Here is a 13,248-nt window from a genome sequence, read left to right on the forward strand (position 1 = left end):
AGAAAGATAGGTAAATGATCATTCTGTTCTGGTTTCTTTCAATATCATTACTGCCTTGTGACCAGTGAAAGCCAATTTATGTTTGGTTACTTTTAGTGAGCTATGGTAAACCTTTGCCCATTTTACTTTATAAACTCAGTATAACTCAAGGGTCATTTATGACCTCAAAGTGCGCAAAGTGCAAAAAATGTCCTTAAGCTGGCCATAGATATAAAGATTTTTAAAAGATCTTTTCCTTATTGTGAGACCACGATTATCTCGAAATGATTGTTTAAATGTATGATTTGTCCATCAACTAAAAAGACCATTTCAGGTGATATTGGAGGGGAGCTGCCTGCTTAGCCCTGCAAACATAGATCGATTGCACTGGGACCAATACAATTTTTTTAACCTGGCCGATCAATTTTCTGACAGATGTCGGATGAAAAATCGTAAGATGTACGATCATTCGATTCCCACTAACTAACTTGGTCGGATTTCGCTAAAATCGGTTGTTCACCAAAGAAAATCTTTGCGTCTATGGGGACTATGATGAGTAACAAGTTGTTTCCAAAAGCAATGGCAGCAAAGGAATTATTGTGTGGAGTAGTGATGGGCGAATTTCTCCCGTTTCGCTGAAAAATTTGCGAAAAAGCAAAAAATTTGTGAAACGGAAATTTTGACGCCACTGGCAAAATATTTTTGACACCAGAGACAATTCTGACACCGGTGACAATTTCGCCGCTGGTGAAAATTCTGACGACCATTAAAGTCAATGGGCGCCTAGAATTGTCACTGGCGTCTAAATTGTTGCCAGCGTCAGAATTTTCCTGGCAATTTCGTGAATTGATTCGCCGGCGGCGAAACGCCGGGGCATTGAAATATGGCGGGGCTAGGGACATTCTTGAAATTCCCATGCCAGGCATCAAAAAATTTTGGACGCGGGTCGGAAAAGTCGGTTTCGTCAAAACTGTTGCGTGTCAACATTATTTGGACGCCCATTGATTTCAATGCTGGCATCAGTATGAAGAGGTGTCTTTTCTTTTTTTAATAATGCCCTTAGGTACAATGTGAGGTACAAATAGAATGGGTATGCTGAGATTACAATGGAAGAACCTAACTGGCATGTTCAAAGCCCTGACATCAACCCAAACCCCAGTGGGACTATTGGAAACCTGACTGTGAGCCAGGCTTGATCTCCCAACATAAGTGCCCAACATAAGTGTCTAACCTCACTAATGCTCTTTGCAAATGAAAGGAAACCCCACCAACAATGTTCCAATATCTAATGAAAAGCAAACCCAGAAAAGTAGAGGCTGTTAAAGCAGCAAAATGAGAACCAACATCATATTAAAACCTTTGGACCGGGAATAAGATGTTGAACAGGAATATGCATGCAAATAAAAAAGGAAAAACATAAATGATAAAAACCATAGTAGTTTGTACATAATTAACATATTTAACCCTTTTTTGAGTTTACATAGGGTTATTGCTATAATTTAAATGTATTACAAAGCAATTATTTATTCCTCTTCCTCTCATTGTTAAGTCGCCCTGGTTTATAACACTTTAACAAGAAGAGACATGAGGGGTCTTAGCTATTTGCCAACAAAAACATCCAAGTCTATTCTTAATGATTCCTAAAAATCACATGGTTAGCTATTCCGAGGAAAAGCTTGAAAATGGATTGCATATGTCGCTGGCTGTTTTCTTTTTCTTTCCAAAGTTTCAAGCCATTTTTCCAGGTCTCCCCCTATTATATTTGAGGAAAGGCAGATTTGTCTTTTCAGGAATTTAAATGTTGAAAAATGTAAGTTACACTCGAATTTTGTTAGTACTCGCCTAGTTTCCTATAGCCGAAAAGTATCTCCTTGGAACAATGGGGCAAATTTACTAATGGGCGAAAATTCACCAGCGTGTGTCATTTTGGCACTTCGCCGATTTACTAACAGGCGCTGGAGTAATTAAACTAGTGAAGGAGATAGACTTTAGCGCAACTTTGCACTCTAACATCATGCGTTTTTTTGCTCTGTGACGCAAATTCACCTCACTAAGTTTTTGTTTTTACTGAACATTACCTCTATTGCCAGACTTGCCTTCACCACCTCAGACCAGGCGAAGTGCAATAGAGTAGATATGACTTGGTCCAAAAAAAGTCCCAAAAGACGCTGGAGTCTTTTCCTTTTTACAGGGTGATAGGCTGAAAAGGATCATACTTTTTTCGGTACCCTCCTTCCCCCCTACATTTGATAACATATGGCACCTAAACTATACTGTGGGCTCATGTGTAGGGCAATATAACAACTCTATTTTCTTTTATTAAGGTTTTATTAAGGTTCCCTGGGCTTGTGTAGTGTAATGTTTTTGCTGCAACATATACGTCCATTCAAATTTAACTTCCCGCCGTATGCAAATTATCTAGCGCTAGCACAAGTTCGCTATGCCTGCCGTAGGCAGATTTGTCTTTTGAGGAATTTAAATGTTGAAAAATGTAAGTTACACTCAAATTTTGTTAGTACTCGCCTAGTTTCCTATAGCTAAAAAATATCTCCTTGGAACAATGGGGCAAATTTTCTAATGGGCAAAGTGGCTAACGCTGGCGAAAATTCACCAGCGTGTATCATTTCGGCACTTCGCCGATTTACTAACAGGCGCTGGAGTAATTAAACTAGTGAAGGTGATAGACTTTAGCGCAACTTTGCACTCTAGCACCAGGTGTATTTTTGCTCTGGCAAAAGAGCGTTACTATCCATCTATCTATCTATCTATCTATCTATCTATTTATCTATCTATCTATCTATAGGGATGTCGCGGACTGTTCGCCCGCACATCGACCGTTCGCGTCCGCCGAATGTTCGCGAACGTCGTGCGACGTTCGCCAATTTGGGTTCGCCTTAGCTGGCGCTTATTTTTGCCCTCTCACCCCAGAGCAGCAGATACATGGCAGCCAATCAGGAAGCTCTCCCTCCTGGACCACCCCCACACCCCCTGGACCACTCCCCTTCCATATATAAACTGAAGCCCTGCAGCGTTTTTTCATTCTGCCTGTGTGTGCTTGGAAGAGCTAGTGTAGGGAGAGAGCTGTTTAGTGATTTGAGGGACAGTTGATAGTAACTTTGCTGGCTAGTAATCTACTTGATACTGCTCTGTATTGTAGGGACAGAACACTGCAGGGATTTGAGGGACATTTTAGGTTAGGTAGCTTTGCTGGCTAGTAATCTACCTTCTACTGCAGTGCTCTGTATGTAGCTGCTGTGGGCACTGCTTCTGATCTCATCTGCTGACTGCTGTAATAACCCAATAGTCCTTGTAAGGACTGCTTTTATTTTCTTTTTTGTTTTTTTACTTTGCTACTATAAGAGCCCAGTGCTATTAGTCTAGCTGTGTTGGGGAGTGGGACTGGTGTGCTGCTCCTAGTAGTTCAGCACCAACCAGAGTAATTTTTTTTTTTTAATATACATATATATATTTTTTTTTATTTTACTTATCTTACTGTTCTTTAACGTGTCTAGTGCTGTTTGCTGTTCTTCATAGTAGTGCACCCAATAGTAGTGCACTTGCAGGCATTGTTTGCCCAGTGTGTTCTTCAAACAACTGCCACCTAGCTGTGTGAGCTTGTTCACATTCTGTCTAAATATCAATAACAATACCGTCTCCAGAAACACCACCTGAGTGACGTTTTCCAAGCAGCAATAATATATTCCGTATCCACTGCTGTAGTGTATACGTTGACCTTGCAGGCATTGTTTGCCCAGTGTGTTCTTCAAACAACTGCCACCTAGCTGTGTGAGCTTGTTCACATTCTGTCTAAATATCAATAATAATACCGTCTCCAGAAACACCACCTGAGTGACGTTTTCCAAGCAGCAATAATATATTCCGTATCCACTGCTGTAGTGTATACGTTGACCTTGCAGGCATTGTTTGCCCAGTGTGTTCTTCAAACAACTGCCACCTAGCTGTGTGAGCTTGTTCACATTCTGTCTAAATATCAATAATAATACCGTCTCCAGAAACACCACCTGAGTGACGTTTTCCAAGCAGCAATAATATATTCCGTATCCACTGCTGTAGTGTATACGTTGACCTTGCAGGCATTGTTTGCCCAGTGTGTTCTTCAAACAACTGCCACCTAGCTGTGTGAGCTTGTTCACATTCTGTCTAAATATCAATAATAATACCGTCTCCAGAAACACCACCTGAGTGACGTTTTCCAAGCAGCAATAATATATTCCGTATCCACTGCTGTAGTGTATACGTTGACCTTGCAGGCATTGTTTGCCCAGTGTGTTCTTCAAACAACTGCCACCTAGCTGTGTGAGCTTGTTCACATTCTGTCTAAATATCAATAATAATACCGTCTCCAGAAACACCACCTGAGTGACGTTTTCCAAGCAGCAATAATATATTCCGTATCCACTGCTGTAATGTATACGTTGACCTTGCAGGCATTGTTTGCCCAGTGTGTTCTTCAAACAACTGCCACCTAGCTGTGTGAGCTTGTTCACATTCTGTCTAAATATCAATAATAATACCGTCTCCAGAAACACCACCTGAGTGACGTTTTCCAAGCAGCAATAATATATTCCGTATCCACTGCTGTAGTGTATACGTTGACCTTGCAGGCATTGTTTGCCCAGTGTGTTCTTCAAACAACTGCCGCCTAGCTGTGTGAGCTTGTTCACATTCTGTCTAAATATCAATAATAATACCGTCTCCAGAAACACCACCTGAGTGACGTTTTCCAAGCAGCAATAATATATTCCGTATCCACTGCTGTAGTGTATGCGTTGACCTTGCAGGCATTGTTTGCCCAGTGTGTTCTTCAAACAACTGCCACCTAGCTGTGTGAGCTTGTTCACATTCTGTCTAAATAACAATAATAGTCCGTAAACATCACCTGAGTGATGTTTTTACAGCAGCAATAATATATTCCGTACCCACTACTGTATACGTTGCCCTTGCAGGCATTGTTTGCCCAGTCTTTAACCAAGTGCCACCTAGCTGTGTGAGCTTTTTCACATTCCGTGTCCAGAAACATCACCTGAGTGACGTAGTGTGATTTCTGCCCTTTACAGCACAAAACGCAGCGCTGTTTCAACAATGTATTTTTCAGATACATTTTTGCCCTTGATCCCCCTCTGGCATGCCACTGTCCAGGTCGTTGCACCCTTTAAACAACTTTAAAATCATTTTTCTGGCCAGAAATGTCTTTTCTAGCTTTTAAATTCGCCTTCCCATTGAAGTCTATGGGGTTCGCGACGTTCGCGAACCGTTCGCATTTTTGACGCAAGTTCGCGAATATGTTCGCGAACATTTTTTCCACCGTTCGCTACATCCCTATCTATCTATCTATCTATCTATCTATCATCATCAACATCATCATCTATCTATCATCTATCTCTCTATCGATCTATCTATCTATCGATCGATCGATCGATCTATTTATCATCTGTCTGTCTGTCTGTCTGTCTGTCTGTCTGTCTGTCTATCTACTGTACCCATCTATCATCTATCTATCTACTCTATCTATCATCTATCTATATATCTTTCTGTCATCTCTCTCCATACAGGCTGTTTCACTGAATGAAAAATCTGCCATATTCAATTCAGTGAGAAAAAGTTATCTCAAGAGAAACCCCATGGAGGAGATTCAATTCGAGGAGAAAAAACATTTCTCCAAATTCAATTTCAGTTTTTTTCCATAGACATCATGTGATAAAACGTGAGTTTTTCTAAATTGAATTGCATCTCAATTTGAATTGAATCTGGTCTATCGTTATGTAATTTTGTGATGTACACATCATGGCTATGGCCATAAAAATTCCTTTGTAGAAACAGCCAGAAGATTCCAAGAATTCTATCGGGATGGTGATAAAAATAGAGTTCGGTACAACTTAATATATGATTAGGTCTTTGTTCAGGTTGTTCCTCGTATAAAATGAAGACAGCAAAGCTACAAATTCCATGACTGGGTTTGTTTCAGCTGCTTTAGCAACATGGTGACAATTGACCACAAAACTTTAAAAATGTTTTATCCTATTGAAAAGGCACATGTTTGAAGTAAAATGTCAGCTCAAAACAGTCAGTTGGCTTTCAACTTGGTTCACATGTTGGTTTCCCCACTGCTAGGAAACCAATGTGTTTAGAAGTTGCACAAAGAAATAATACACTTTTTATGGTTCTATTGTATACCAAATAAAATATGGAGACTCTTACACAAATACAGGGCTCAACATTTAGGGGAAAATTTACTTACCTTTGAAGTTGTGCCAGCGTTGGCTTTGCTGAACTTCACCAGGCGAAGTTTCGACAGGGCGCCACTAATTCACTAAAATCCGAAGTTGCGGTTCGGGAAGCGAAAGGTATCGAAGTTGCGCTACTGTTAATTCATCAAGCAAAGCGAAGTTACGCTAGCGATGCCTAATTTGCATACGGCACCAAGTTAAAGTACAATGGACGTATATGTGGCAGCAAATACACTACACAAGCCTGGGAAAGCTTCATAAAATAAAATAGAGTTGTTATTTTGCCCTATACATGTGCCCACTGTATAGTTTAGGTGCCATATGTTAGGAAATGTAGGGGGGAAGGAGGGTACCCCCCAAAAAATTAACTTTTTCAGCCTAACACCCATAAAAAAGTAAAAGATGCCAGCGTTTTTTGGGACTTAGAAAAAATTTCAATTTTTTTTTTGAAGCAAGCCCTATCTACTCTATTGCACTTCACCTGGTCTGAGGTGGTCAATGGCAAGTCTGGCGCAAGAGGTAATGTTCAGTAAAATGCACAGGTTAGTGAATTAGCGTAGTTACGTCCCTTCACCATAGCGCAGCTTGCCTGGGGTAAGGATGCGAAGTAGCGCTAGAGTAGGTCCACTTCGCTAGCAAATTTACGCCAGCCCCCATTAATAAATCGGCAAAGTAATGAAATTACTTCACGCTGGTGAATTTTCGCTAGCATTAGCCACTTCACCCTTTAGTAAATTTGCCTCTTATATCAAATCAAACTCGGGACTCCAGAGCAACTGGAAGTGCTAACTACTGGGCAACCCATAAGAAACTAAACATCAAGTGGGACTGAAAATAGCACAGCAATGTCAATATCCCCCCCCCCCAAAAAAACCCCAAAATGAGGCAATAGGGTAATTTTCTTACAACAGCATGCCTTTGAAAATGCAGATTTCATAATTTGGGACAAAACTGCCCTTATTTAGTTCTAATTAAGACATAAAGCAGACAATGGGGCTAGTGTGATCAAAGTTCATGTTCATTCATTCCAAAGCCTTTATAATTCTTTGTAGCTTTGGCTTAGGTCAATTGAAGAGAGAAGTAAGCACTTGTTAATGTAAACACATAACTCACGTCACCTTTTCAAAGCATCATTCATACCATTAGCACCAATTTAGCTCATATTTTAGGTATGTGAGCTCTTTAAAACTTATCCTGAATGTACCTTTTACGTGCTCTAGCATATGGCACCCATAGACCACACAAGAAAAAATAGCATATCAAATACCTATGAAAACTGTAACACTCTGAAAGAAAGCAATATTCTGATGAATAGGATTTGCAAGAGTACTACCTGCTCAGAGATTCCGCCAATTAAAATATTTTTCATATTTTTTATGTAATTTCCTGTAAAATATAAATAATTTGAAATCATATAATTTGTTCTTTATCCTGAAGAAGAACCTGCAAAGTAAATGTTTTAGTTACTTTATATTTCCAGTTTGTGTTTGATTTATAATATGTTTGTAACATATTTGTGAAGATAGCTTGACCAAAACTGTCTCTCTATACAGGAATGGACATTTGGGGGCTGATTCACTAACTTCGAAGTAAAAAAACTTCGAATTTCGAAGTGTTTTTTGGGCTACTTCGACCATCGAATGGGATACTACGACCTTCGACTACGACTACGATTTCGAATCGAACTATGGGGAAGGTCCCCATAGGCTTGGCTAACTTTTTTTGATCGAAGGATATTCCTTCAATCGTTGGATTAAAATCCTTCGAATCGTTCGAGTCGAAGGATTTTATCGTTCGATCGAAGGAATAATCCTTTGATCGTTCGATCGCACTATTTGCGCTAAAATCCTTTGACTTCGATATTCGAAGTCGAAGGATTTTAATTCCCAGTCGAATATCGAGAGTTAAGTAACCCTCGATATTCGACCCTTTGTGAATCGGCCCCTAAGCATACTCTACATAGGAAAATCAGAGTTTGAATACATTACAAAAGACAATGGTGACCTCTTTAAATTTGTGAATGAAAATATACATAGACCACTGAGTAGAGATAGGCAAAACTAAAATGTTTTTCAATTTTATGAATAGTTTCTAGTGATGAGAGACTAATTCGCCAGGCATGAATTCACTGCGAATATCCGAGTTTCCGGCGAATAAATTTGCTAAACTGTAGCAAAAATTTGCCAGCAGCAAATTTTGAACACGCTGGGGAAAAGTCACTCCCATCAACATTATTCGGACGCCCATTGACTTTAACGCCGGCGTCAAAATTGAAACAAGCGTCAGAATTGGCGCGGCATCAAAATTTGTGTTTCGTGATTTTCACTGGAAATTCGTGAATTTTTCAGTGAAACGGGACAAATTCGCCCATCACTAAATTAGTTTCACATGTGAGACAATGATATTGGCTGATATCGCCAGTATCAAAGAGCTAAAAGGCCTAATATATCAACATGAAATCATTTGGACTTTGATATATGTTAGCCACCCCTCCAGTAAAAAAAAAATATATAGTGAAGTTCTTGTTTATTTTGTCTTCCAGGCATATCTGCTCTAGAAAAAATGTGCCCTGTGTAGATGAAAGTGTTGGGGGGGGGAGATTGGTAGGTAGTTCTTCATCCAAATTCTTCCACGTGTAATGACTAGGGATGTCGCGGACTGTTCGCCGGCGAACTTGTTCGCGCGAACATCGACCGTTCGCGTCCGCCGAATGTTCGCGAACGTAACGCAACGTTCGCCAATTTGGGTTCGCCTTAGCTGGCGCTTTTTTTTGCCATTTCTCCCCCAGACCAGCAGATACATGGCAGCCAATCAGGAAGCTCTCCCTCCTGGACCACCCCCACACCCCCTGGACCACTCCCCTTCCATATATAAACTGAAGCCCTGCAGCGTTTTTTCATTCTGCCTGTGTGTGCTTGGAAGAGCTAGTGTAGGGAGAGAGCTGTTAGTGATTTGAGGGACAGTTGATAGTAACTTTGCTGGCTAGTAATCTACTTGATACTGCTCTGTATTGTAGGGACAGAACTCTGCAGGGATTTGAGGGACATTTTAGGTTAGGTAGCTTTGCTGGCTAGTAATCTACCTTCTACTGCAGTGCTCTGTATGTAGCTGCTGTGGGCAGCTGTCTGTCCTGCTGCTGATCTCTCATCTGCATCTGTTCTTCAAACCACTGCCACCTAGCTGTGTGAGCTTTTTCACATTCTGTCTAAATATCAATAATAATACCGTCTCCAGAAACACCACCTGAGTGACGTAGTGTGATTTCTGCCCTTTACAGCACAAAACGCAGCGCTGTGTCAACAATGGATTTTTTAGAAACATATTTGCCCTTGATCCCCCTCTGGCATGCCACTGTCCAGGTCGTTGCACCATTTAAACAACTTTAAAATCATTTTTCTGGCCAGAAATGTCTTTTCTAGCTTTTAAAATTCGCCTTCCCATTGAAGTCTATGGGGTTCGCAACGTTCGCGAACCGTTCGCATTTTTTTCCGGACGTTCGCGGACATGTCCGCGAACATTTTTTCCGACGTTCGCTACATCCCTAGTAATGACTAATCTGGTCCCCCAGTGACACATATTCTGACTTGCACATGCATAGGGGGCATCAGGAACCTGCAGCTAAAGCATTACAATGTGCAGAACTACTTCGGCGTACTGTGATGGGGGGCAGAGTTTATGGGGCCGATTTACTAAAATCCAGATTTCTATCTTTTTCATAAATCATATTTGTTCCTCCAAAAATTAGTTTTTTTTAAAGTGAAATTCTCAAACGTTAAAAATTTGAGATTTATCAAATGTAAAAACCATGAAAAACTCAAATACAAAACAAAAGCAGTCAAAGTTCTATAGAAGTAAATGGGAGCTGTAACTGTCCTTAAATTTCCATATTTTAACGCATCTTTCAGCTTTTTTTTTTTCGTTCATACTTTTCATATTCAGATCTTTTAATAACTTTCATGGCATTTGTGGTTTTAGAGAAAATGAGTTTAATCGTGGTTTCAAAAATCTCTAATACCATTAAAATTCAGGCTCTGAGAGTCAGAGCCATAAGATATGTGTTAGTTTTAAAATAGTGTGAGCAACACCATATTGACAAATACGCAGTACAGAGAAGCTGCAAACTACTTGGACTTTGCTAAAGAGTAATACCAGAATATGTCATATGTTTTCTGGGTAAAGTATACACGTTCTGAATTTAACAAGAATATAGCATTCTCAAAACCCCAAAGTTCATAGTCATGAGCAAATATTTAGATTCTGCTCAAAAAAAGAAAAGCAAAAAACAACTATTCCAATACATTTACTTCTGCTTTCTTCCCTGTCCTCCATATTAATTTCTCCCTCTGCTTCACCTACTTCACCAACCTTTTTTTTGCCTCAGGGAGCACCTTCCCCTCCCTCTCTATCTGTCTCTCTAGCATAGCATGGGAAATAGCACAGGAGAGAAAGAATGTCAATTAGAACCTGAGACCATGTGAGGAATTCCACTGTTCTGTTAAAAAAAACACAACTTTTTCCCATTGCTAGGAAAACACCGAAAGTTGCGGAATCTTCAAACATGCTCATTTATTTCAGTAGTAATAATGAAGTTTGACGTTTTTTTGTGTTTTATAAACACACTTTAAATATGTTGGTTCCATGATTTCCTGAAGCTAGGGAAGAGCTCAAGTTATTGTATCTTACATTTGTCTGCTTTAGAGCCATGGAATACATAGGTAGTTAGTCTATTAGCTAACTATCTGTCTTGGATAATGTGACACATAAGAAAATATCAAAAAACAATGAAAAGCACAAACCAGTAGGGATTTTTTACTATTACTGAACCACCTCTATATATATATATATATATATATATATATATATAGTTGGGGATCACCAAGGAGCAATACTCCAATACAGTAATATTCATTTAAATCACCGTAATGTTTGAGAATTTCCACATACTGAAAATATTGCTTTGTCATGTCATCCCAAACTGCCAAAACTATTTTCTTTTGCTTTAAATGATGTGATGACAGCACATCTATTTTCAAATGCAGGGATTAAGAAGTAGACAGTATTTAAAAACAAACATCTGTAATGTAATACATTATTGCTAAATAGGCCCAAAGTATCTTGATACTATTAACATTAAGGGGCCAATTCACTAAATTCGAGTGAAGGATTCGAAGTAAAAAAACTTTGAATTTCTAAGTATTTTTTGGGCTACTTCGACCATCGAATGGGCTACTTCGACCTTCGACTACGACCACGACTTCGAATCGAAGGATTCGAACTAAAAATCGTTCGACTATTCGACCATTCGATAGTCGAAGTACTGTCTCTTTAAAAAAACTTCGACCCCCTAGTTCGGCAGCTAAAAGCTGCCGAAGTCAATGTTAGCCTATGGGGATCCTTCGATAGTTGGATTGAAATCCTTTGATTCAAAGGATTTAATCGTTCGATTGAAGGAAAAATCCTTTGATCGTACGATCGCAGTATTTGCGCTAAATCCTTCGACTTCGATGTTTGAAGTCGAAGGATTGAAATTCCTAGTCGAATATCGAGGGTTAATTAACCCTCGATATTCGACCCTTAGTGAATCGGCCCCTTAATTATTTCAACTCTTATTGACTAACAGATCACCTTTTTTCAATGATGTCTAGTGATGGGCTAATTTGTCCCGTTTCACTTCGGGAATTTCCTGTGAAATTCTCGAAACGGCGAAAAATTTGCAAAACGGTGCCGGCATCTTGTTTTTGACGCCGGCGTCCATTTTTGGTCCCCGGCGAATTTTCGCGGCAGTTTCGTGAATTTATTTGCCAGCGGGAAATCACAGCAATGATGTACATTTCAATTTATTTTTATAGATAAAGAAATTCAGTGTTAATATATTTCATATTTTTCTTGTTACAATGAAATATGTTTAGATCTTTCCTAAAGGTGCATGGGTTAAATTCACGCAGTGTTTTTCTTTATATATATATATATATATATATATATATATATATATATATATATATATATATATATATAATTTTTTTTTTTCTTTTAGTAGGGCTTTCATTGTGAGTTAAAATATGTTGTTAACGTAATGGTAAAATATATCGGCAATTATATGTTTAACACATTTTCTTTTATAACTGGATGTTATTCATAGTGTTTACATTTGAAACCCATAAGCTTTTGCTTTTTTTAAAGCTCATATGTTTTAAGCTGGTATACCTTTCCCTTTATCCTTCTTAAGTCATGCATTTTAAGTTTGACTTTAGAAACGGTTACCTTGGTGACATATGGTGTCAAAAACGACAGCTATAAATACAAATATATCTGTTTCCTTACAGAGGAACAACTGTGATCGCCATTGTAAAAAGTACTTATGGAGAATCCCCCAGTCTATTTACATGTCACCTTAGCAACCAACAATCTAGTGAAAACTAGGAAGAGCGTAATTTAACAGTCAGGAGAAAAAAGTGAAAAAATGTGACGTCAATGCAACAGACTCCAGTGATTGTCCATTCATACCTTACTCAAACTACAGGAATTTGTCAGGAGATCTAAAGAAATGGCACTAAAAGAAAAAGCCTCTAACTGAGGAATAAAGTGTCAGATTAAAAATAATCAGAAATAAAGAGAAAATTTCACTTTTTATTTTAGCTGTAAATAATGTATTACTCTAAACCACGTGATTTGTTATTCATTGTAAACTACAAGTAAAAAACCTCAATAAATTAGAAAAGACAATCATGGACAAAATAGAGTATTTTTTTTCGACCCGCAGAAAATTTGTAGTAATGTCAGTACTGATTTTTTTAAGTTAAACCCCTTAAAAGGAAATAATGTATTCTACAACTGTATGTTGAAATGCATTTAAAAAACAAAGGTTGTGATATAAAAAATGGATGCAGAAAAATGTTTACAAATGTAATTAATAAACCTTTGAAAATTATTTGACAATGTTGAAGAAGTAGAAAAACTCTTAATAACTAGCGATGAGCAAATTTTTTGCAAGCCATGGATTTGCGGCCAAATTCCACATTTT

Source organism: Xenopus laevis, chromosome 2L (assembly GCF_017654675.1).
Source record: "Xenopus laevis strain J_2021 chromosome 2L, Xenopus_laevis_v10.1, whole genome shotgun sequence".
Classification (NCBI taxonomy): domain Eukaryota; kingdom Metazoa; phylum Chordata; class Amphibia; order Anura; family Pipidae; genus Xenopus; species Xenopus laevis.